The sequence below is a fragment of the Nannospalax galili genome, unplaced genomic scaffold (assembly GCF_000622305.1).
Source record: "Nannospalax galili isolate Female #2095 unplaced genomic scaffold, S.galili_v1.0 scaffold1245, whole genome shotgun sequence".
NCBI lineage: Eukaryota > Metazoa > Chordata > Mammalia > Rodentia > Spalacidae > Nannospalax > Nannospalax galili.
In genome coordinates, this window is record NW_008354009.1 from 351,645 (window position 1) to 376,298 (window position 24,654).

At 41.0% G+C, this 24,654-nt stretch overlaps 1 long non-coding RNA gene across 1 annotated transcript in view; it reads left to right on the forward strand.

Moving 5' to 3' along the window:
- Positions 1–22,678, forward strand: part of LOC103748449 — a 51,839-nt gene extending 29,161 nt beyond the window's left edge. The window contains exons 2-3 of the long non-coding RNA XR_607910.1: positions 19,107–19,242; positions 22,247–22,678. This is a non-coding gene — a long non-coding RNA (uncharacterized LOC103748449). The remainder of the gene's footprint in view (positions 1–19,106; positions 19,243–22,246) is intronic.
- The last annotated feature ends 1,976 nt before the right edge of the window (positions 22,679–24,654 follow it).

Below are 24,654 nucleotides of genomic sequence, written 5' to 3' on the forward strand. Positions count from 1 at the left end.
ACTTAAGTTGCCCCCATTTTCCCCCTTTCTCTCTTACTAATACCCTTCTCCTATGGTCCTACCTCTCTTGACTTCCTTCTTTCTCTTTATCCCCTAGATTCCTTGTATACCCTTCCCTCTCCCCTCCCTTAAACTAACCCAATTTTTATCCATATCTCCCTTATTAAGGCTTGTTTCTTACTGTTCTTCTCTTTCAGGTTATTTCTTTTCTTTTACTTCCCTGTTTCCTTTCCATTATCCTGGTTCCTGTAGTTATGTCTGGTTACATACTCATTTAAAGCACAGCCATGAAGACCCTTGCTGGATGATTCTAAAAGTTTAGTAACAATGTGGTGTCTTCAGCTGCACTCTAAAAGATCCCCTATTGAATCTACATGTATAAAAGACCCCGAGTGATTCATGGGCTTTAATTTTGAAAACCAGTGGCCTAGAGCATAGGGGTGCAGATGTTATAGGACCTAGGTAGAAACTTGAAATTGGTCCTTCAGACTGCTGTGTACATGATGCCACAAATCTAGGCTGTAAAATCTGTGAGAAAAATGTTCTTATCTAGTGCTCAGTTACTTTGTCTCTTTTTGAGTAAAAAAAGTAAGCTAAAGGCATGTTCTAGTTGGAGATGTTGGTATTGGATAGGCCCTATGCTTATCTGGGGCAGAGGCCACACCTGAAATCCAGTACCTTCCTTTCAATTCTTCTGTTGAGAAAAATTGCCCTAAAATTTTCTTAAATAAGAGTATTATAATAAAATAATTTAAATATAAAAAATAATAAATAAAAAAACCTATACTCTACTAAATTTGCAAGGCTAAAAGAAATGGGTGGATATCTAAAATCATGGGAACCATCAAAGTTAAACCAAGAAAAGATTAATAGTTTAAACAGACCCATAACATATAAAGAAATTGAAACAGTAATACAAAGCCTCCTGACTGAAAAAAGCCCAGGCCCAGGTGGATTTACAGCAGAATTCTGCCAGGCATTTAAAGAAGACATCCGACCAATAGTACTTACTCAGAATGATAGTAATTACTCAGAATGATAGAAATAGAGGGAGAACTCTCAAACTTGTTCTATGAAGCCAGCATCACTCTAATACCCAAATAAGGTAAAGTCACAACTGAATAGAAAACTATAGACCCCTATCCTTAATGGACATAGATGCAAAAATTCTCAACAAAATATTTGCAAACCACATACAGATATACATAAAAAAGATCATTCACCATGATCAACTAGGTGTTATTCCAGAGATGCAGGGATGGTTCAATATATGCAAGTCAATAAATGTCATCAATCATATAAATAGATTCAAAGATGAAAACCACATCATCATCTGAATAGATGCAGAAAAGGCTTTTAACAAAATTCAGCATGCATTCATGATAAAAGTATAAGGGGAATTGGACTGGAGGGAACATACCTCAACATAATTAAAGCTGTATACAACAAACCCACAGCCAACATTCTAAATGGCAAAAAACTGGACGCATCCCCATTAAAATCAGGAACCAGACAAGGATGTCCACTGTCTCTACTACTTTTAAATATAGTGCTTGAAACTCTTGCTAGAGCAATAAGACAAGAGAAGGAAATTAGAGGAGTACTAATTGGAAAAGAAGAAGTCAAATTATCCCTATTTGCACATGATATACTGTCACAGGTCAGTGACCACAATTCAAGCCTGATGGGCTTAGGGGCCCCGAGGTATAGGTGCAGAAGAAATCAGGACACAGGGGATGCAGAGGCATGTGAACCAATGCATGCTTTATTCTAAGAAGCAACCTTATTTATAGTACAACAAGAGGAAAAGAAATATTCTACTCAGGCCAAATGATCTCATTCTGACATTTGCAGTACCTTCCTGACCTTTACAATATCTTCAAGTTCCCAGGGCTCAGCCATGTTTGGGATCTTATCTATCTTTGTAGCTTTATTATGTACCTTTAATCAGGTACAAGGAACAGTCGGTCTTATGATAAGAATAACTGCAGAAGAACATCCAAGTTCCCAGGGAACTGAGGCCTCCTGTTCCAACTCTGAGTTTACTACAGATCAGAGCTTGGGCCTTCACAGTTCCCCTTTATTGTTTATAACGCCAGATCATGTTATATTCAGGACAGAAGGACCGTGCCTGTCTGCGGTCATCCTCTGCAAGAGCAAAGCCTTACCCGTCATTGGCATGCAGCTTCCATCAGCTATGCCCTGTCTTAGGTTGACTTTCTCCCAGAAAATCTTACCCGTCTTTGACTACCGGCCTTCATCAAAAATGCATTGATTCGCCATAAAAATTTCAGAAACATAGAAGGGAGCGCATGCTATATCCTGTTAAACCATTTACAATGGAAGTGATTCCCTGTTATTTTCAGCCTTCATCTTTTCATTGTGATAATGCAAGGCGGTAACTAATGTTTCAGCAGATTGCTTATTAGTAAGGCAAGACGTGATCCCAAGAACACATCGATACCCGATAAACAATAGACATAAACGTATTATAAAAGTAACAGCTGAAGATCCAAGACTATGCGAAAAACTTTGCCACCATCCTCGAGGATCAAGAGCAGAAAGGGTATCAGCTAAGGTAGTTGCTACTTGATCAATAGAACTAGTAGAATGTATCTCTTCTGAAAATATCTCATATATCTTTTCTTGTAACTGTATCTCATTAAAAGTTACATTATCCATTTTACCTAGACTATACAATTCTATATTTTCCCATTCATATTTGGAATCATTATATTTATATGGCCCATTCATATTTAGAATCATTATATTTATGTGGGGTAATACAAATTTGAGAATTCCAATCATATACATATTGCATAGTTTTTTGTAACTCCAACAACTTATTTCCCAACCAATGTAACCCCCCTTGTAAAGCCACAATTTCTTCTTGTAGTTGTGAGTTGATCTGAGCCTGATGTGTCCAAAGCTTATGAGAATCATCATGCCACTGTATTTAGAATCATTATATTTATGTGGGGTAATACAAATTTGAGAATTCCAATCATATACATATTGCATAGTTTTTTGTAACTCCAACAACTTATTTCCCAACCAATGTAACCCCCCTTGTAAAGCCACAATTTCTTCTTGTAGTTGTGAGTTGATCTGAGCCTGATGTGTCCAAAGCTTATGAGAATCATCATGCCACTGTTCAATAAAGTCTTGCGTTTGAACAGACTTCTGAAGTGCCACACCAGCAGTAGTAGCAGTAGCAGCTAAAGCGATAAGTCCCAAAATAGTGGCAAAAATCAAGCCAATCATGCGTTTGCCTCGTCATAACAGTCTTTTGAAAAATTTTATAATTAGTCCTTGAACAGGACTGCTTTCCTAAGGATGATACATCTTCACTGGAATCCATAAGGAATTTCGTTGAGTTAAAGTCATGACTGATTCAAAACATTGATTAAACAGTATAGAGTTATTAAGACAAGTATATAAACAACAATTTTGACAAGCTAACTTCATTCCCTGAATGATTAAAGGTCCTATTAATATTACTAAAGGGAAATGTACACAAGCTGTAACATGATAGGTTTTAACCTTAAAAAATTATAATATGCGGGAGAATTTTTAGTACCAGCATAAGTGCCATTAAAAATATCCACAGGCTTAAGGGCAGCTAATAATTTCCATACATGTAATTGAGGAGAATATAGTCTTGATCCCACTCTCATCTGAGGTTGAGGATTAGCTATTTCTCCATCCACCCAAGCCATGAGTCTATCATTCTTTATATGATTACTCATCCAAAAAGTTCCACCAGAGAACTCCCAGAACTGATCAACACTTTCAGTAAAGTGGCAGGTATAAAATCAATCTACAAAAATCAGTAGCCTTTCTTTATACCAATAACAAGCAATTGGATAAAGAGTATAGGGAAATGCTCCCCTTCACAGTAGCTGCAAAAAAAAAAAAAAACAAAACAAACAAACAAACAAAAAACCCCCAAAACTTGAACTAAACCTTACCAAAAACCTCAAAAATCTCTACAACAAAAATTTTAAATCATTAGAGATTGAGGAAGACACCAGGAGATGGAAGGACCTCCCATGTTCATGTGTTGGAAGAATTAATATTGTGAAAATGAACATCCTACCAAAAGCAATATATAGATTCAATGCAATCCCAATCAAAATCCCCGTGACATACTTCACAGCATTAGAAAAGACCATCCTTAAATTCGTATAGAAGCACAAAAGACCCCAGATAGCCAAAGCAATCCTGAGCACAAAGAACAACTCTGGGAGGATTTCTATACCTGATCTCAATGTATACTACAGAGCTATAGTCATAAAAACAGCATGGTACTGGCACAAAAATAGGCACATAGATAAATGGAACATCATTGAAGACCCAAACCTGCGTACATGCAATTTCAGTCACCTGTTATATGAGAAAGGTGCCAAGAACACACAATAGAGGCAAAACAGCATCTTCAACATATGGTGCTGTCAAAACTGGATCTCCACCTGTAGAAGAATGAAACTAGATCCTTATCTTTCACCTTGTGCAAAAGTTGACTCCAAATGGATCAAAGACCTCAATGTGAAACGGGAAACCCTGAAACTATTAGAAGAAAATATTGGCAATAACCTACAAGATATAGGTGTAGGAAAGGATTTTCTAAATTGGAGAGCAGTTGCTCAGGAATTAAGTTCAACAATCAACAAGTGGGACCTCATTAAACGAAAAAGCCTCTGTACAGTAAAATAAACAATCAAGAAAGTGAAGAGAAAACCCACAAAATGGGAAAAAGTCTTCACCAGTGACACATCTGACAGAGATTTAACATCCAGAATATATAAATAACGCAAAAAATGAAGCAAGAGAGCAAATGACTCAATTAAAAGATGGGCTAAAGATTCAAACAGAGAGTTCTCAAAAGAAGAAATAAAGATGGCTAAGAAACATCTTAAAAAGTGTTTATCATCATTAGTAATTAGGGAAATGCAAATTACAACCAACTTAAGGTTTTACCTTACCCCAGTCAGAATGGCTAGGATCAATAGAACAAATGATACCAAATGTTGACAAAGATGTGGAAAAAGGGGAACAGTCATTCACTGCTGGTGGAATTGCAAACTTATGCAACCCATATGGAAAACAGCATGGAGAACTCTTAAAAAACTAAAAATGAACCTACCATATGACCCGGTTATACCACTCCTTGGCATATACCCAAAGGACTCATCCTATTGCAGAGACACTTGTACAACCATGTTTGTTGCTGCTCTTTTCACAATAGCTAAGAGATGGAAGCAACCTAAGTGCCCCTCCACTGATAAGTTGTTAATGAAAATGTGGTATATTTACACAATGGAGTTCTATTCAGCAGTAAAGAGAGATGAACTAATGAAATTTTCAGGTAAATGGATGATCTAATGAAATTTTCAGGTAAATGGATGGATCTATGAAGTAACATGGACTCAGAAAAACAAATATGTTCTCCCTCATCTGTGAATCCTAGCACCAAATCCTTATAAGTGAGTGCATATCCTGATGCAACTGCAGGGACCAGGAATTTGGAAGGAAAACAGGGAGGTAAAGGGTAAGCCGGAGCCCAAGTGAGAAGATTAGTAGGATAAAGGTGTTATTAAGGGAGAACTATGTAAAAGGGTAGGGGGGAAGGAGGGGAGAAAATGCTCCAGATATACAGTAAAAAAAAAAAAAAAAAAAAAAAAGTCTTAAGCACAGAAGGAACCCAATGGGATGGATGAAAGCCCTTCCAGAAGAAGTATGGTTGTTAAATGGAAATCCCAGTGCCAGAAGTGGGTTTCCCCCTCTGAGCTGTTGGCTTGAGGGACCCTAGAGGTCCCCAAAACTGTAAAGGCCATTGCCAATAATGTTGGTTGTACACTGGAAGTGGATGGAAAAACCCTATTGCTGAAGACACTGCATATTGTAGATGCAGGAGAGGGAGAAATCAAGCTTGGACTAAGCTGGAAACTCCCTGCCACTGAATGGGTGCTGAACGGTAATATGCAGATGCCTGGGGGGAGAATAGTCCACTACAATTCTCCTCAACAATGGACCTTGCATGTTGCACTACCAACATATCAAAGAAGACGTTCCTGCTGGTGCAATAGTGCATCTAGTGTATGTACAACCTGCAAATTTTTGATTGGATATACTGTCCACTCCTAGAGGTGGAACACACACCTGGTATTGTAGACCAGGCTAACTGCTGGATAGGGGAGAGTACAGGCCCCAGTGGGAAGTCACTGCAATTGCTTTGTTAGATGGAAATGATGCATCTGCTAAAGCACTGACCAAGCATTTGTGTTTTCACCCCTAGGTCAAGTTATTATAACAATCACTGTTTAGGTGTTCTTGCTTCTTGCTGTGTGTGTTTTTATAGTAGATGGGATCCCCTGAAACTGGCCAACAGCCCATGGAAAACAGATGATGCAGAGACCCAAATGTTCAGTGCCTTGCCACAATGGGAGGAAGATCACTCATACCTACCACCCCCTCCAAGGCTTGGGGACTTTTGTGGAAGAGGTTGGTGGAAAGAATGTAAGAGCCAGAGGAAGGGTGGAGTGTTAACTGGAAATATCCTCCAACCACTATGCCAGCAAGCTATAGTCACACCTCCTTCCCACGTTCATCAAGGAGTCAAGGGAGGAGTCAGTTACCCCTCTCACCCTATATATGCGCCCACTTCTGTAAATAAACTCCTACCCTCTGTTCTGCTTAAAAATAATAATAAAATACTTAAATTAAAAAAAAGAAAGTGTGAAGATGTCATGGAAGGCAGGGTTCTGGGAAGAGTTGAAGGGGAGAAGTATTTAGTGATTATGGTAAAAATTTACTGTATAGCAATGAATTTAATGAATTTTTCAAAGAATTAATAAAATGTATTTTCAAAAAGAACTTTGTCTCTCTGCTTACATTACTGTCTTTCCTTGCAGTTGTTTACTTTTCCTGTATGTCCTTTAGTCTTTGTCTAGTTTAGAATTCCGGTCTCAGGGTTCTAACATTCCTGTCATATTTGATTATTTCTGCCCCTTGTTTGGTGTTTTTAAGCTGCATTTTATTTCAGTTGCCTTTTAAGATTACTTTGTCAATTTTAGTCGGATAGTGATAATGTACTGTGTTTAAAAACTTATGGTAAATAGGCTTCTGGCACTGTACTGGGTGAGGGGAAGAATTCCATAATCTCATGCTTAGGCCTTTGTCTCTTGGGGAGCCTGTGGGTTTGGACTAGGTACCTGACTAGGGTTCTCAAGAGTTTTTCTGCATTATGTGGGGCTGGATAGTTAGATGGAGTTAAACATGGGTATTTTTCTGCCCCCTACATAGGTTAGGCTTTGATAATCCTCAGCAGGCCAACATCTGATAAAATCATTTCTCCTAACCACAGACTTGTTTAAAAAAAACAAACAAAAACAGAAGAGCACACCCCTTTCTTCCAAAGCTCAGGGATCATTGTGGAAGAAGGCATGGAAAGACTGTAAGGTGGTGGATGAATAAAGAAAACTGTTTTCTGGACACAATAGGGCAGTTGTACGTATGAACTCACAGTGCTGGTGACAGCGTGCACAAGACCTGCACAAGCCCAAACCAAACAAAACCCAGCAGGGACAGGGGAGGTGGGGCATGAAGCCCCAGATCTAGCTGAGGATCTATTGGCAGTTGGTAGATGCTGGGAGAGGGAATGTTAGTTTTCTTATAGGGTAGGACACCAAGTAGGTTGACCAGGCTCCAGGGGACCCACGCTGGCATATTCGGGGAACACAAATCAGTCTCGATAAACCTCTAAAAAATAACAGAGGACATGAAGTTGGGGTTTGGGGTGGACATAGGGAATGGGTCTGAAATTGATCAAAGTACTTTGGGTGAAATTCTTAAAAAAATCAATAAAAATATTAAGAAATAAAGAAGAGCAGAGTATTTAGGCATATTTCTTTCAAAAATAGGGACATCGGGGGACACTAACTTGACTTGATATACCTTAACATAAATGATAGAATGCGTGACATCCATTGTGGGGGTTACCGAGGGGGAAGGGGGTACAAAGAGGACTAAGATATTGGGGCTGAAAGACATGAAATTCAATAAAATATATGAAAAATATTTTATTGATTTTTTTTGAGAGTTTCATACAATGTATTTTGATCATATTCCCCATTTGTCCAACTAAGTTTTCTTTGGTTTAGTTTAATTTTGTTTATTAAGTATTTTTGAGATAATTGTGGACTTACAGGGAATCCTCAGGAAGAAACAGAGTTCTCCTCTGTACATTTTAGCCAGTGTTCTCTAAATGATAACATTTTGCAAAGTTAGACTATTTTATTATTTATTTATTTATTTATTTATTTAATTTTGTGGTGGAACCCAGAACCTTGCACATGATAAGCCGCAACTCCCAGCTCTTGCAATAGTTGTTCTTTCTCCCACCCCCATCCCCACACCTCACTGGTGATTGAACCCTCGACCTGGAGCTTATTAAATGCTGTACCTTTGTGCTACAGTCCTGGTGCTTTTTTTTTAAAATGTGATTTTTGCATCTAGAAGTCCAATCAGGCGATTTACATTTTCTGTAGGGCACAGGTGAAGGCACACTGGGGCTGTGGAAGGGTGTTAGAAAGATGCTGGGAAACCTCTTGTGCTTGGGAAGGGGAAAAGTCCAATGTCAAGGCCTGGGTACCCAGGATCATGTGTGGAGTTAAGACCACAGCTGGGAAGTTCGGGCATATTTCCAAATGGCTTTATTTTTCTTCCTCCTGTTAGAAGCACAAGCGAGGTGCTCATTGATGAGCACTGTGGAGCCCTGGAGACTGCCTCCAGGCCAAACTCCAGCCAGTCCCTGGGGAGCCAGTCCCTGGGGCCGCTTCATCTGCAGCTTTCAACTCTACCTTGTGCAGCTTGAGCCTCCAGCCGTCCTCCACCGTCAGTGCAGTTTTTCTCACTTGGCTCTTCTTCGGTGGAAGGAGGTTCAACTTGCCAGTTTCTGGTTTCTGTGCTGGTAAACTGTGATTCTTTGTATCTGCCTGTCTTTTCAGTTTTTTTTGCGGGGTGGGTGCAGTGGTTTCCTAATTTCTCTGATGATTTAAGAAGAGTTATTGCTTTTTTTTCTTTGGTACTTTCAGATTTCTTTACTTATTTTTAAAATTTTTAAAATTTTTATTTTGTGTGTATGTGTATTGCCTGCATGTAGGTAAGTGCACCCATGTCCTGCAATGCAGGCGGAGGACAGAAGAGGTTGTTGGATCCCCTGGAACTGGAGTATGAACAGTTGTTAGCTGCCATGTGGGTGCTGGGATTCGAACCCTGGTCTTCTGCAAGAACAACCCGTGTTCTTAATTGCTGAGCCGTCTCTCCAGCCCAGGACAGAGCAATGACTTCCAAGCTCCTCACATGCTGGGTTGGAAACCAGTCACCAGGTATACTTTATTGGTTCTTCTGTGAGAGCAAACCTGTCATCTTTCCCTGCTAGATCTGTGCCCACTGGGACCTGCTGTACTCGTAGCTGCATGGCTGGCTACTCTTCGTGAGGCTCTGTCAGTGGGGACAGGGGTTTAGAGAGAGAAATGGAAATGCTGGAGGAGAAGGAGGAAGGGATTTGCTTTTCCACCTTCTCTTGTTCCTGTCCTGTATAATCTTCCTGAAGATTTTATTCTTTCTTGCTGTTTGTGAACCTCCTTGCTTAGATTCTTCCTTTAGGCCAGAGAGTCTGTGAAAGAAGAATCGAGAACTCATGAGAATTATGGGACAACATGACCAATCTTTCCTTTAAAAATCTGTTTATTTTTATTTTATATACATGAATGTTTTGTTTACATATGTGTAAATGCACCCATGTAGTGTAATGCCTGCAGAGGCCAGAAGAGGGCGTTGGATCCCCTGGAACTGGAGTTAACTGACAGTTATTAGCCACCATGTGGGTGCTGGGAACCGAACCTGGGTCCTCTGCAAGAGCAGCTAGTGCTCTTCACCACTGAGCCATTTGTCTAGCCTTCCACCTTTTCTTCCTATGATTATAACTACTACTAAAAATCTACTATTTGTTGAATGCCTACTTGGTGTTAGTGATTTTTAAAAATATCTAATACTTACAGCAAGGCAATTCCTACATGAAGAAAGACACACATGAAGAAGAGAAATGTGATTTGCTCAGTGCCACACTTTATATGAGTAGAACAGCTAGATTTCCTTTTTTAAAGGTATATTTTATTTTTATTGGTGTATGTATGTATGTATGTATGATCTGTGTGTATGAGTATGTGCGTGTAGATGCCAGAGGAGGTCAGAAGAGGGTGTGAGGTCCCTTGGAGCTGGAGTTACAGGCAGTTGTGAGCTGCCCAATGTGAATGATAGGAACCAAACTCTAATCCTCTGCAGGAGCAGCAAGCTCTTAACCACTGAACATCTCTTGAGCTTTGAAGAGCTGGATTTTAAGGTCTGAAGAATATATCTATATATCTATATCTATATCTATATCTATCTATATATATATCCTGTATGTCACTATGGACATCACATAGAGATTAGAACATCACACAGATTTCAAGAATATTTTATAGTTTTATACTTTCCAAGAGTGATGCATTTTGTTGAGAGAACATAGGACTACTTTGTTAGAAAAAGAATAAATTCCTCAAGGGTGAAGATTTATTGTTTGGTGAGGAATGATGAGTGTGGTTCAGTCTCAGTGCATGGTATTAGTTTCTGATACATGAAACTTAGTGGCCTATTTGGCTACACATATGCTTTGTCATGTAAACCATGACATATAAAATGAGGATTGATATGTCGACATTTCCAATATTTTAATAAGCCTTTAAAACATGTTTTAAATTGATAATCACATCTTAGGCTATTCTAGAATAAATCTATGCACAATTCTGCTTCATGCTTTCATATCTTACTTGGGGAAGTCTGGCTTGGCTTTTTTTAAGACATAAAGATGGCGATCCAAGCAGCCCCACAGTGTTGTGATACAGGTTTATAAACCCCAGAGGCAAAAAGCTTAGGGCAGGGGATGCATTTAGTTACTGACAGTGGATTTTTTTTTTTTAGGGACATAATGAAGAGCAAATCTCCATAGAGCTACAAGGGACTATTGGGTTCCCAGATAATAGTTGCAGTATTAAATTATGCCAATAGATGGAGAAGTTGTTCCACATAAACCAGAGGCTTGGTTCCTCCTGTGAGGAATAAAGAAATCTAGATTTCTGGCAAGTCGAAATGGATTTCCTTAATAAAAAAGAGAAGTAGAAAAACTGGGTTACTTATAAATTTTAACAAGAAGCAGTATTAACTGGGGACAAGGATTTCACTAATTTCAATTAAGTGTACATGAAACTCTTACTGTTTCTACTGTTTTTGAAACTTGGCCACTTTTAGCTATGTATGTGTGCATGCGTGTGCTTCTATCTGGTCTTGTACAAGAAGGATTTGAAATAATGCACAAAATTTTGTACTGTAAGAAAGACAATGTATAACCAAGTAGCAGTTTGTCAAGAAAGAATGAAATGAAGCTCTGTTACAAATATGTCCTGGAGCTTCCTGGAGAACAGTATCATTTGCATGGTCCCACGTCTGTAACCTTTAACAAGGAGCCATGCAACAATTGCTAGTACTAAGGACAGGAATCATACCGTTTAAAACTGTGTAGCAGAATAAATATTCTTCTATTAACCACACTGACAGTTTTCACACAGTTGCTCCTGCAGTTTTAGTTGGTGCTAATACCGTAGTTAGAGAAGTTCAGGTGGAGGGCCAGAGTGAACACCATGCACCCCCAAACACTTTCCTGGAGTTAGGGTTCTGATTCTCTAGTTTATCTGAAGGTAACAACTTAAAATCAATGAATTTTACATAAACGATTTTTGTATGTGTACGTGTGTGTGTGTGTGTGTTCCCCTGCAAAGGCTAGAGGTTGACATTGTGTGTTCTCCTTAATGGCGTCTCCATTTTATTTTTTGAGACAGGTTCTCTCACTGAACTTAGGGTTTACTGATTGGCTAGACTGTGGCCAGCATCTGTCTCCATCTTCCTAGGCTGGGATTACAGGTGTGTGTGTGTGTGTGTGTGTGTGTGTGTGTGTGTGTTTGTGCCATATCCAGTGTGTGGATGAGCCAAATGTAGGTGGTGGAGAGCCAAAATCAGATCCCTATTGTGGTGTGGCAAGCGTATTTATCAGTTGAACTCTCTCCCAGGCCCCTAAACATTATTTCTTTAACTGAGGGTTTGGTAAAGGAGAAGGATGCTGTTAAGACTCAATAACATGTTGCCTGCACAATGCTTAGCCCCAAACCTGGCAGGTAGTGAGAACTCACTGAGAGCCATCCATGATCAGTCTGGACTATCAGTGCCCTCAGCCGAAGGGCATGTGGTGCCTGCTGTGGCTTACCCAAGTTGATATCTGTGTGTAATCTCTTAAATCCAGTGGTGTAGTTTTCAAAGGTCATTTGAATGAGTAGCCTTGCATTTCTTTCTGGAAGGATTCACTTCAGTCCCATGTTTGTTCTTTCATGATATTCCAGATCTCCAAAGCTCTAGTACCCTGTGGTGTTTCCAGACTCTCCCTTGACATCTTGCTTGGTTCTCCGCTGTCTCTAGTGCTCAAGAGACAATGGCTGTTCTGGACCATGAAGTACAAGCCAGGCCCTACTGCCTCAGCCTTTCTAGAACACTACTGCCCGGACCAGGCTTCCCTCTCCTGCTAGGAAGGAAGTTCAGATCACAACCATGGGGATAGATGGATTCATTCTTCATCAGTTTCCCTAATGTCTGCCAGTCTGTGACAAGTATACAGTTTCTCAGAGTAGCTTCTGGGGTTAGAAGCCAATCTGAGGAATATTTCTAGCTCCATCTAGCAATGACTTGGCTTATTCACATCCAAGTCTTCTGCCTTCAAACACAAAATCATTACAATCCAGGCTAGAAGAGACTAGAAGCCATTGAGTCCACCTACTCAACCCCATACACAAATGTCCCTCCCATACCAAATCTCTGCTCTCCATTGCATTCATTGCTGCATTAGGCACCCCCCCAATAATATTTCAATGATTTTGGATTCCATAGCTGGAAGCTATGCTAACAGGGTTTATTTTGGCTTATATTTCTGCACACTGGTTGAAAAAATGTGTCCTGAATTCTGTTTTGTTTCCATTAACCTTTTTCTGAGAAATTACTGACCCTGAATATTGGAGCTGCAAATGGATTCTTTTAACAAGTATCCTGTCAGGAAGCAACCTCTGTGTGTTATGCGGCTTTTAGTCTGCAGTTGCTTCCTCTCTATTGATCGATTCCCTTAAGAAGTATTTATTCGAGTGACTTTCCATGTACGAGGATTTTAGGAAGATTTTGATCTGTGCTGTTTTAGGAAACCCACATTCAGAAGAATTTGCAGTTCATCGATTTTTATAGTTGGCACTAGCTGAGACTTTGCCTCTCAACTGCTTGAGATTTCCCCAAATTAGTGATTCTTCTGATTTCTCCATAGGCTTTTCCTGCTCCCTGTGTACTTGTCTGAAGTGAGATATTTGCATCCTGACATAGTTTGCAGGCTCCTGCCCTCCTTAAGAAAATCATAGGAAATTCTTGCCTGGCTCAGTGCAAAGCTGAGTTGTGTCTCTATCATTGAGTGTTCAGTTAGAGGCTGTGAGAAGGGCAAACCAACAATACAGCTTTGATCCTACATTCCTCAGATGGGACTTGCATGTCTCCTTCAACATTGCTGTCAGCAGTGCCGGAAGTGCTCAGGTCTGGATTGCAGAGAATTTCTGGAAACCAAACCCTGTGGGTACCCACAACACTTAGCCTTCGCTCATTCACCATTTTTTTGGGTGATGTTGCCAACCTTACCCAGGACCTGGAAGCACCAAGCTCATAGAGCCCTGTCTCACAATGGCGATCCAGCCCCTTCTCTAGTTTCTGTTATGGTAAAATGTTTTTCTTTAACAACTCACTATAAGCAATGCTCTGTTCCTATTAGCATATTAGTCAGGGTTCTCCCTGGAGCCAAAAGAACATGCGCATCGACACATCTGAGAGAGACTATGAGGGGAATAGTGTCACATAACTTGGCATACACATCTAAGCACAAGTTATCTGCATGCTGGAGACCCTGGGATGTGGTAGTGTGGCTCAGTTCAAGTCACTAGACCTCAGAACCAGGGAGACAGATGTTATAACTCAGAGTGAGGCTGAAAACTGAAGATTCAGTGAGAGGCCACTGTCCTGAAATATGAAGGCCCATGAATCTCCAGCTCTGAGGCCCAGGGAAGAGATCTGTGCACGCTAGCTCTCAGGAGGGGCGGGAGGGGCACTAGCTCAGCTCCTGTATTTGCTTTATCCAGGCCCCAGCCTACTGGATGGTTCTCACATACATTGAAGACATGTCTTCCCCACCAAATCCACAGACTCACATGCTAAACTTTTCTGCAAGTATCCTCAGATACTCAGAATAATGCTTTCCCACGTTTTTAGGTATTCCTTCTTCTAATAGACTTGACAACTAGAATTAACAATCAAAATTAGTGAGTACATTTTGAAAAATCATTGGAATCTTGGATTGGTATCCATGTAAAAATTAGGGTAAGTTAAGTGCAGAATAAACAGAAGAAACTGAAGACATTGAGAATATAATCAAGAGAAAAGGAAGCCAGGCCCGCCCCCCGCCAACCTTGCTGGAGACTCAGCCCAGAAAGCGAAAGGAATTGCGTTTGGTCCCCCACAGCCCTCACTCTGAACTACTGGCAATGGCCTGACTCCTAAGTTTCAATTGTTTATAACAAGTGAAAAAGCCTGGTTTCTAGGTAGCAGGTTGGACTGCCACGGAGTCTCTCTGGAATACCTGGGCCTTTGTTAAAAGCTAAGCAGAAATGAGCCAGATGGCACCTGTAGGGTGCATTGTAATCTTTTTGTACACACTGCTTGTATTTGCATTTGTGGGGTATAACCTGTGTGGTTAAGCAAAACTGCCTGAGAAGCTCTAGGAAAAGCCTTTTAGCTCAGCAACATCACATTGATTTGGGGGATAAATGAGAAGTGGGAGTCATGGGAGAAGAATGCGGACAGGTTGGAAGTCAAGAAGATGGCATGACTTGGTTAGGGGCATGTGTGTGTGTGTGGCAGAGGAGCTAGCAGACGTCTCCAGATAGGATGATTTCCTGCCATCTCTTTTTTACGTACAGTTGGGATTGGTCAATGTTGGTGTCATTGGCTTTTCTATGTGCGAGGAATAACTTTGAACGAGCATGTTAGACCTAGGGAAAAAAGAAGAGGCTCTATTGTGCCCACTGCAAATGAAGCTGAGCGACAGTTCGCTGGTGGAGGGGACTGGAGTGAGATGGAGCAGAGCTGCAGCGAACCTCAGAGCCGAAGGAGAAAGGTGCAGAAGCACAGTTACAAAGACAAGCAGAAAAGCGAAACAGACTTCGAGAGAAGAGGGATGGGAGGGAAAAAAACCACAAGAGCCAAAATGCAGGAAAGAAGACTAAATACCTCCATGTAAAGAGAAAATACAGTAATGTGCTTTCCGGTGCTAACAAAACTCAAGATGGTGGCTGTGGCTTGTTACTTTTGGGTCCCTCAGTTCTGTGAAACTGACACACACAGGACTGCAGAGTAGCAGGAGGCTGTGCCAGGAACCTGAGGCTGTGGCTAGGCACACCTGCTCTGCTCTGGCAGAGAGGGCCCTAACAAGCTCTCCTGAGGACTGTTCTTTCAGGACCTAGTTGGGCTGGACTGTAGAGATCTGAGAAAGGTGACTGAAGTCATGTCTGCTTGTGGGGAGGAGGATGGAAGGGAGGAGAATAAAGGGAACAGAAGATGAGTACCATCTATCACTCTGCATCTCCACTGTTCCATTTATAAAATGGGGAAATCTTACAGTATCTAACTCAGAGTCCTTATGGGGAGCCAGTGAGTGGGTAAAGTCACTTATCACCAAGCCCAATGAGTTCTCATTGGAACTCACATCATGGAAGGAGAGAAAGGATTCCTGCAAGTTGTCCTCTGACCCGTACATGTGGTCTGTAAAAATGTACAAAATATTGACTCATAGCAGTTTTATTAGCTAAAATACCCATTACAAAATAATACAACTTGAAACACACACACACACACACACACACACACACACACACACACAAAAGCAAGTGAGAGAGCGAGAGTGAGAGAGAGAAGGAGGAGGAACTGCTGTAAATCTTACCTGATTGCTTTTGGAGAATAGATTTTCCTATGCTTGGCTGTATTTCTATAGTAAAGATGATTTACCTTTCTTAAGAAACACATTACTCCTTACAAAGTTGAATTAGTCCCAAGAAGAACCGTTATGCCTCCTTTCCATATCTCCCCAAACATAGATCAGCAGTCTAGCATTAGTCCTTATTTTCAGCTTTCCCAAATGTAGACTCATTCCATTTGGGAATGGTGGTGGCTATCTCACTGGTATCTTCCTACCCAGAGAGAAGTACACTTACATTCTTGGCAACAGCCAGGAGGTCCCTCCTTAAGTGTCTGAGCTTAAGAAAGGCATCTGACATTTATAACAAAAGACTTTCCCACAAAGTGTGTTGAATAGAGAAGCCCAGAGTTGCAGGCAGGCTTGGATCCATCACGACATCCCAAGATCTGCAGTTGGAAGCCTCCTTATTTGGAAAGCTGTCTCTGAACATGTTCTGTAAATCTGTAGGCATCACCATAAAGTCTTGGCTTTTAGCAGAGACAACCTTGTGAGAGTGGCTCAGTGGAGCAGCTGCTGTAGACTGGAAAGTGTCACTCTCCAACTGGGTGTGCATATGAACCACCTGGGGGTGGCTGGGAGTGCCCAAACACGAGCATTTGTCAGAGGAGTGATGCTTTCTCTGGATTCTGCTTGGAAATGGAAGGTATCCTGTGGTGCTTCCACTTCTCTCTGCCAGAATCCGCTGATCAATACTGTGTGATGCAGTGGGATCAGGGCGGATTTTGGTGATCAGAGATAGGGTGGGGTTTAAGAAGGAAGAGGAGGGCGATGTTGCTATCACTTCAGGTTTACAGTCTTGTTGGAAATTAATGATAGACGTAAGGAAAGAGTTTAGAGTCAGACATCGGTGTAAACCACTCGTCACGTCAACTTAAGCACAGCTTTAATTTGCTTTGGCATCTCTTGATTTTGGGCAGAGATTCAGCCTTACTGTGCTGCCAGAGGCTGTGTATATAATTGAGGCATCACACGCAGTGACAAGCTTGTAGAAAAAGCAGTCTTCACTGATATAGATCAAACACGAGCACTTCCACTGAAAAGTGTAACAATGACTATAGTAACTTGGCAACTTAGAGTTTCACTCTGTCCAGGTGAGCTGACACCCAGTGATGCTGATGCGGTAGAACCTCATGTCCCATAGCATCCCTGGTCTTCCGTGGAGAGGCAAGCAGGGGGTCCAGTACCAGAGCTACAGAGCCTGAGTACTGGCTCCCCAGGTTGTTCAGCCTGCCACGGCTCTGATCCTGTGTCAGAAGCTGAGAACCAAAGCTGAAGCGGGGATTATTCATGCCCTTTCTTTTTCATTCTTCTGGCTATTGTCAGCTCCTCTTGAAGAGTCTAGAAGGCAGAAGACAGAAGAGGGAGAGGAAAGTCAGGCCCTTTCCCCTCCTTCACTAGCAACTCCATTAAAATGTATAATGGGGGCAGGCTGGAGAGAAGGCTCAGCAGTTAAGAGCACTGGATGCTCTTTCAGAGAACCCGGATTTGAGTCCCAGCACCCACATGGTGGTTAACAACTATCTGTAACTCCAGTTCAAGGGGATCTGATGCTTTCTTCTGACCTCCATGGGCATTGCACGACACAGTTGCACTTAACGTACACGCAGGCAATATACTCTTACATATAAAATAAAAATAATAAATAAAATATTTTAAAAATGTATCATGGGAAACTAATGGCAAGAACAAACAAATTGTATCATCTCTCTCTTTTTGTTTCCTCTATGGCTTATTGCTGAGTACCAATGAATCTCTTTCCACTCATGCTGGACGGAGCCTATGACACTGAGTTAAGTATTCAGTGTGGAAACTTTGTGTTAATCTATTTTCATGTCCAATTAGATTGACAAGCATTTTGGCAGTCAGTGTTGTTCCACCTTGATATTGCTGAGGCTCTTTAAATATGCTCTGGGAAGACTGAATGACCGATGAATCCACACAGAATGTTCGTGGAGCACATGTTGTGTACCAGACCTGGAGCAGGGGTGCAGGTGACCCAGCCAAGTGCAAGGCTACCTTCGTGGAATTTGATTTAATTAGAGGGGGACAGAAGATTAAGCAAATAAGTAGTATGTGGTGTAGTAAATACTCTGACAAGGGAAGTCAGATACCTTGAAGCATGTAGTGGGTCCTTAAAAAGAACAAAGGCCATATTCTGGAGGAAACATGTGCAAATTGTGATGGTCAGCCATCTCCAGCCATATCTGTGAGGGAATTTCTAGTGTTGCAGAACAGATAAGAAGACACCAGGAGATGCAGGAAGCAGGTTTATTTAGGCTTCAGTCTGCTCCAGAGGACTTAAGTCTCAAAGTCTGGACCTGGAAGGAGGAAGTATTCATCTTTTATACCTAGGCAGACAGTTACAGTGCAAGGGAAGCTTACATATTGATAGGTTATCACTACAGTCCCAAAATTAGGCAAATTATTATACATTTAGAAAAAGAATCTCATCTGAAAATCAACGCAGAAGTCTCCATCTGAGACAAATAGAGTTGGAGTTTCATCAGGGCACGTGGCCACAAATTGCATGCTGTGTTACCAATCTATCCACAAACTGATCAGCTGAGCTTTGCCAACAGAGACAGAGGGAGAAAGCAAGAATCAAAATGCATATTTTCCTTAAATATGCCATTTAGCTACATCCCTAGATTAGGTTAATTGAGGCTGGAAGACTCACTCTAAATGCAGACAGCACCATTCTGTGGGCTGGGGTCCCAGAGTAAATAAAAAAGGAGAGAGGGGCTGAGCAGTGACATCCATAACTCTCTGCATCTTGACTGTGGACCCAAAGGGACTAACAGCCTCGACTCCTGCTGACAGACTTTCCTCGCCATCATGGACTGTTTCACTTCGAACTGTGACCCCCAATAAACCCTTTATCCTTTAACTTGCTTTTTGTCAGGTAATTTGTCACAGCAATGAGAAAAGTAATACACAAATCCTCTGAAGATGAGTGTGGTAACAAGGAAAAGAGGTGGGGAGAGACTCGTGCTCTTCTGAAGAGGACCACCCTCAGCAATGCCTGGTAATTCCCTTCTGTGAGTATAGAGTTACAAAGTTGTAAATGAGAATTTACCTCAGAAATACAGTTTGGAAATTGAATAGAACTACAAAGATTAAAATATCTCATCTTCGTTCCTTTTCAGCCTTTTAAATTTCCCTTTATGATCACTACACACAGACAAAATAATAATGGTATAATTACTATTCATTTCACAAATATTTTGGTTCTATTTATTTCAACATATTTAAAAACTTTGTATGCCCAGGTGTGGAAAGTTTGCATTAGCCTATTACATACTGTTCAGAAAGAATACTTCTCTACCTACCTTATGGTAGGTGCTAGTGCTACAAAGATGAATTAGCAGAATCTCTACTTTCAATTGACTGGCAAGAATTGCATGCCAGGGTCTGAGTTAGAAATGGAGGTGGTAAGTGTGGATGGGAAGTTCTCAGCATGAAGATTTTGGGCAACTAGTTTCTATGACACCGAAAAGGAATATGGTCTTGATTCAGAATTTGTGGGTTTGCGGGGAACACTTGGATAATTTTAATTTTTACATTATCTGTGAAAAAGGGATCTTGTCTATAATAATACTGAAATGTACAAACAATTCATAAAATCAGCTGTCTTTAAAAACTATAGAAGCATATAGATAGAATTGACATACTAATTAAAAAGAATACTTACCTTCTCATGAAGCCACGGGAACTGACCTTGTTATACGTGTTGTTAAACTATTACCATGCCAGCTTTTCACTGCGGGACACTTAGGATAACCCATGCTGGTTTCAAGCTGTAAATCATCCATCTGTATTGTACAAAGAAACAAATTAACAATGACATAAATCTAATGGGCTGTTTATTTCAGAAGTAGCAAAAACTGAAAAACCATGGCAACTAATGTAGTTAGAGATATGGGAAAGTAGCTTAGACTCTTAGCAAAAATGAATTTTAAAAAAAGTGTGAAAAGTCCTGAAACATTCACTAACAGTTCTAGGCAATTTAACTTTCCCTTTTTCATATATGTGGAGGAGTATTTGTTATTTTCAATAACACCTTTATTTTAGAGTTCTAAGCTCAGTGGTAGAGGCCTGGTCAAAAAGCCCAAAGATGAGCCAGGGAGATGGTTCAGTGAATGATGTGCTTGCTGCACAAGCATGAGGACCTGAGGTTGATTCCCAGCACCTGTGTAAAGAGCCAGGCATGGGGATGTATGCCTGAATCCCAGAACTAGGGAGATGGAGACAGGAGGACCCCTGGGCCTTGCTGGTTAGATAGTCTAGCCAAATGGTCAGCTTCAGGTTCAGTGAGAGACCCCATTTCAGAAAAATAAGGTAGAGAAGTTATTAAGGAAGACAATAGGCATTGACCACAGGACTCCAGATGCATGTACACATACACACATACACACATGAACATGTACATATATATAGCTCACACACATACGTACATGAACATGTACCTACATAGCCACCACACACACAAACACATGCACACGTATATTCATTCCCCAAGGACATGTTTTATAGTAGAGGTAGTGGCAATGCTCTGAGGTAGTTCAAGAACCCCTGAAGACTTCGTGTGCACTGTATGTCTTCAGCCAGACTCTCTCCTTGTGAAAGTTGTTTCATGGACGCCATTAGCTCACAAGAAAAATTACTGTGGCAATTCACATCTTTACTGCTAAAGCTGAGTGTGTTGATGGCAGAACTGCTACCATGCTGCCAATACTTAATCAGGCAGAGTAACCTGCATCCATTCATCCAACAAATAGTACGAAATTTCTGGTTCAAAAGAAGTGGAAAAATAAAATACATTATGTACAACTAACTGCCTTTCTGTCTGGTTATTGCTGTTGGACCAGACCATGGGTGGTCCAATGAAAGGCAGTGGGTCTCTTCCTAATTTTCAAGCTTTAATTCCCATCTGGCCTATGGTGTGTGTCTCCAGAAGGTCTCATATAAAATATTGCCAAATTCTTCAGTGGAAGTAAACTAATGCTTTAGATAATGAGCCGCCACCTCTGGAACAGGGTGGGCACAGGTGCATTCTCAGAAAGGAGAACCCAGGGGTATGTGGTATAGCATAGTACATTGTGGGAGGGAAGAGTTGGGAAAAGATGGGAATGTGAGCCTTGCTCCAGGTGGCCTGGAGCCCTGTGAAGGGGCAGGGTGTGGGGTTGTAAAGACAGTGGTCTCCACAGTTCTATGGAAGAGTCACTTTACTACAGCACTTCATTTCTAGGCCCTGCTCATGGGCAGAGAGATTTCAGTTCATGTAGTTGAGCCAAAAATATCTAAAAAATTATTGACTTAATATAGTGACAAGATTTATTTTGCATGTGGACCTACAGGTTAAGTAGTATATGAGGAACTCTTACGGTTCATGCAAATACTAACCTACTGCCATTATAGATTAGTTTGCATTTTTAGATTTCAGTATAAAGGGAATCCTATAGTAAGTACTGCTTATGTCTGGTTCCTTTCACTTAGCATAATTATCTTTGTTTTTTGTTTTTTTTTTTTGGCTTTTTGAGACAGGGTCTCCCTGTAGCCCCAGCTGGTTTGAATTTACTATGTAGCCCAGGCTGGCCTTGAACTCACAAAGATCCACCTGCCTCTGCCTCCCAAGTGCTGGAATTAAAGGTGTGCACCACCATGTCCGGCTAACATAATTATCTTGATACTGCTTTATTGAATGTCTATCCTTTTTATTGCCAAGCATCTTTCTATTGTATGGATAAACCCTACTTGTTTATCTCTTCAGCTACTGATAGACACTTGGGCTATAACAAATAAAGTTGCTATGAGTAATGATATATAAGTGTGTATATTTTTATTTTAGGAGAGTAATAGCAGGTTATATGGTAAGCACTATCAAACTATTTTCTACAGATTAGTTTGTATTCTTTAGAGTTTTGTATGAATGTTATTACCAAGCATGTACTGTCTTCTTAAAAAATTATTTTTTAATTTTATGTGTATGAGTGTATTTGCCTGCATGTATGTAAATGCTATTCTTTTTGTTCTCTGTTACAGAACTAGAGGGGCCAGCCCATCCCCAGGCAAAGGGTCTTGGAGGATACTTGAAATAAATATATTGAAGCCTGGGACAAGAGAACCCTCCTTGCTTCCAGAGTCTGCTTTCAACAAGTTTAAACAACACATGACATTTCACCAATAAAATGTACATAGAAGAGACACAAGAGAGAGAGGGAGGGGGGATTTCTTTTTGTTCTGTTAGTGGATAGCCAATTTGGACTCCCATTCCTATGGAAGGCAGATCTATGTTCACACTGCTGGGTCATATACCTCTACTGTGGAAATACTCCCATAGACACATCCAGAAATGATATCAGCTATCCAGACATCCCTTAGTCCAGCCAACTTGATACCTAAAATTAACTATCAAAACCTTCTTACATTTAGATCAATGATCCATTATGAGTAAATTTTTTATGGTGTGAGATACGGCCCAACTTCACTCTTTTCTATGTGGTCTTTAACTTATCTTTGTACTATTTGTTGACAATACCATTCTTTTAACAATACTTTTCATGAACTAATTATGCGTACTCTATTTTCTTCTATGTGATTCTGAACTTGCTCTTAAACTAGCTTAGTGGCTAGTTTTATTACTGGAGTTTTTAGAGGTAAAGCACAAGTTCTGGTGTCCCCCAGCAAGCCAGGCTTGGTCATTTGCCCCTATTCTATCAATTAAAGAAATGAGCAGTGGTGAAAGCAGAGGGAAGAGATTCATTCAATGTGGCCATTTGGGGAAGAGAAACGGGCAAAGGGGTCCAGTGACCCCAAGTCCGTCTTTGAGCTATTGACATGAGTTTTAGCATTAGAGAGGAAGAACTGGAGCAAGAAGCGAGAGGCACACCCAGTCAAGCTGTCCTGACCTAGGTGTGGTTTGGTGTGATCACTGTCTCAGCTCAGCTCCGGGCTGTTCTTGTCCTTGTTGCTTGAGAGGACAAGGTGGTTCTTAGGAGATGGTTACTTTGTAGGATGTAACCTCACCCTCAGGAATACTTGTGCTAATCTGGGAAGTAGTCCGTCCTGTGACATTCTGCTGTTCTGGACTCAAAGATGACTCGAGAGGAAAAGTTAAGGGCAATGACTTACCTGTGCCTTCAGCCAAAGCAGAGGCGACAGGCATGACAAGAAGGAACAGGTGACAACCTTTCCTTCTATTTTTAGTTACCTTGTGGGCCCAAGTGAGGAGTCAGTGCTTTTCAACAAAAGCAGCTTCTAAGTACCTGTTTCAACGGTGTGAATGAACAAGGATTTCCTTAAATCCCTTGGGCAATAAATCTTCCACCGTTTGCCAACGTGTCCTGTATATGTATTGGGACACATCCAATGCTCAGGAAGTTTACAGCTCGACCTTATCTTTCACTGCCTGCTTGCTCAGAGCCCCAGAGACACTCAGAAGTGAGGGATTAAGATCTTAGATACCTGCTACAGATGTGCACAGCTCTGCATCTGGATGTGGCCCTCTTGATCCCTGGGAATATTGTGGAGCCTTTGAAAGCTCCCCAAGGAAATTTCTTCCCAGATTTTTGCGCTAAGGTCTTTGGTCATCTTCTTCTTTGACTCAATTGGTCTCACAGATTACGGCAGTTCTGGCTTTAAACAACTGCTGCTGTTTTTCATAAATGCCCTGGGAATTGAATTTTTCTCACTGAGTGAGCTCCAAGTCAAGCCAAATAAAGAGAAACCTATGTCTTCTGGACCTGAAATAGTAGACCATATCGGTGGATTCTGAGAGTGCTTCAAGCCTTCTCTGTATTCTCCAGCGGCTGCCATACTGCTGTTGTCCATAGTTACTGAAGCCTCTTATCTTTCAAACTACTCCAGAAAAGGGAAGAATAGACAGCATACGTTCAAACACCACCAAAATCACTTATTTTAATCAAGATTCAGCCACTCTTCATGAATGAATACCACTTTGATGACAGGTCCTTAGTATGTTTCCAAAAAAGTTAAATTTAAACCTTTCAAAAAATATATAATATTTTAATTTATCCTTTGAGAATTTCATCATGTATACAATGTGTTTTTATCATATTTATTTCCCATTCCCTCCCATCAACTCCCCCGTACCCTTCTGACATATCTTCCTGACAACACAACTTCATTTCTCCCCCTCCTCTTCTTCTTCCCCCCTCCTCCTCCCCCTCCCCTCCCCCCTTCCTCTTCCTCCTATTCCTCTTTCTTCTCCTCCCACTGAGTCCAGTTAGTGTTGCCCGTATACACATGGGTGTAGGGCAATCCACCATTGTCCACACCCCATAGAAAATTTATGCTCCTTCATCCCAGCTAGAGGTGGGGTCTCCTGAGCCTCTCCCATCCATGCTGGAAGTTGACTGGCTTAATTTGTTCAGGTCTTTTTCAGGTGACCACAGATGTTTTGAGTTCATGAGTACAATGGCTGTGTCATA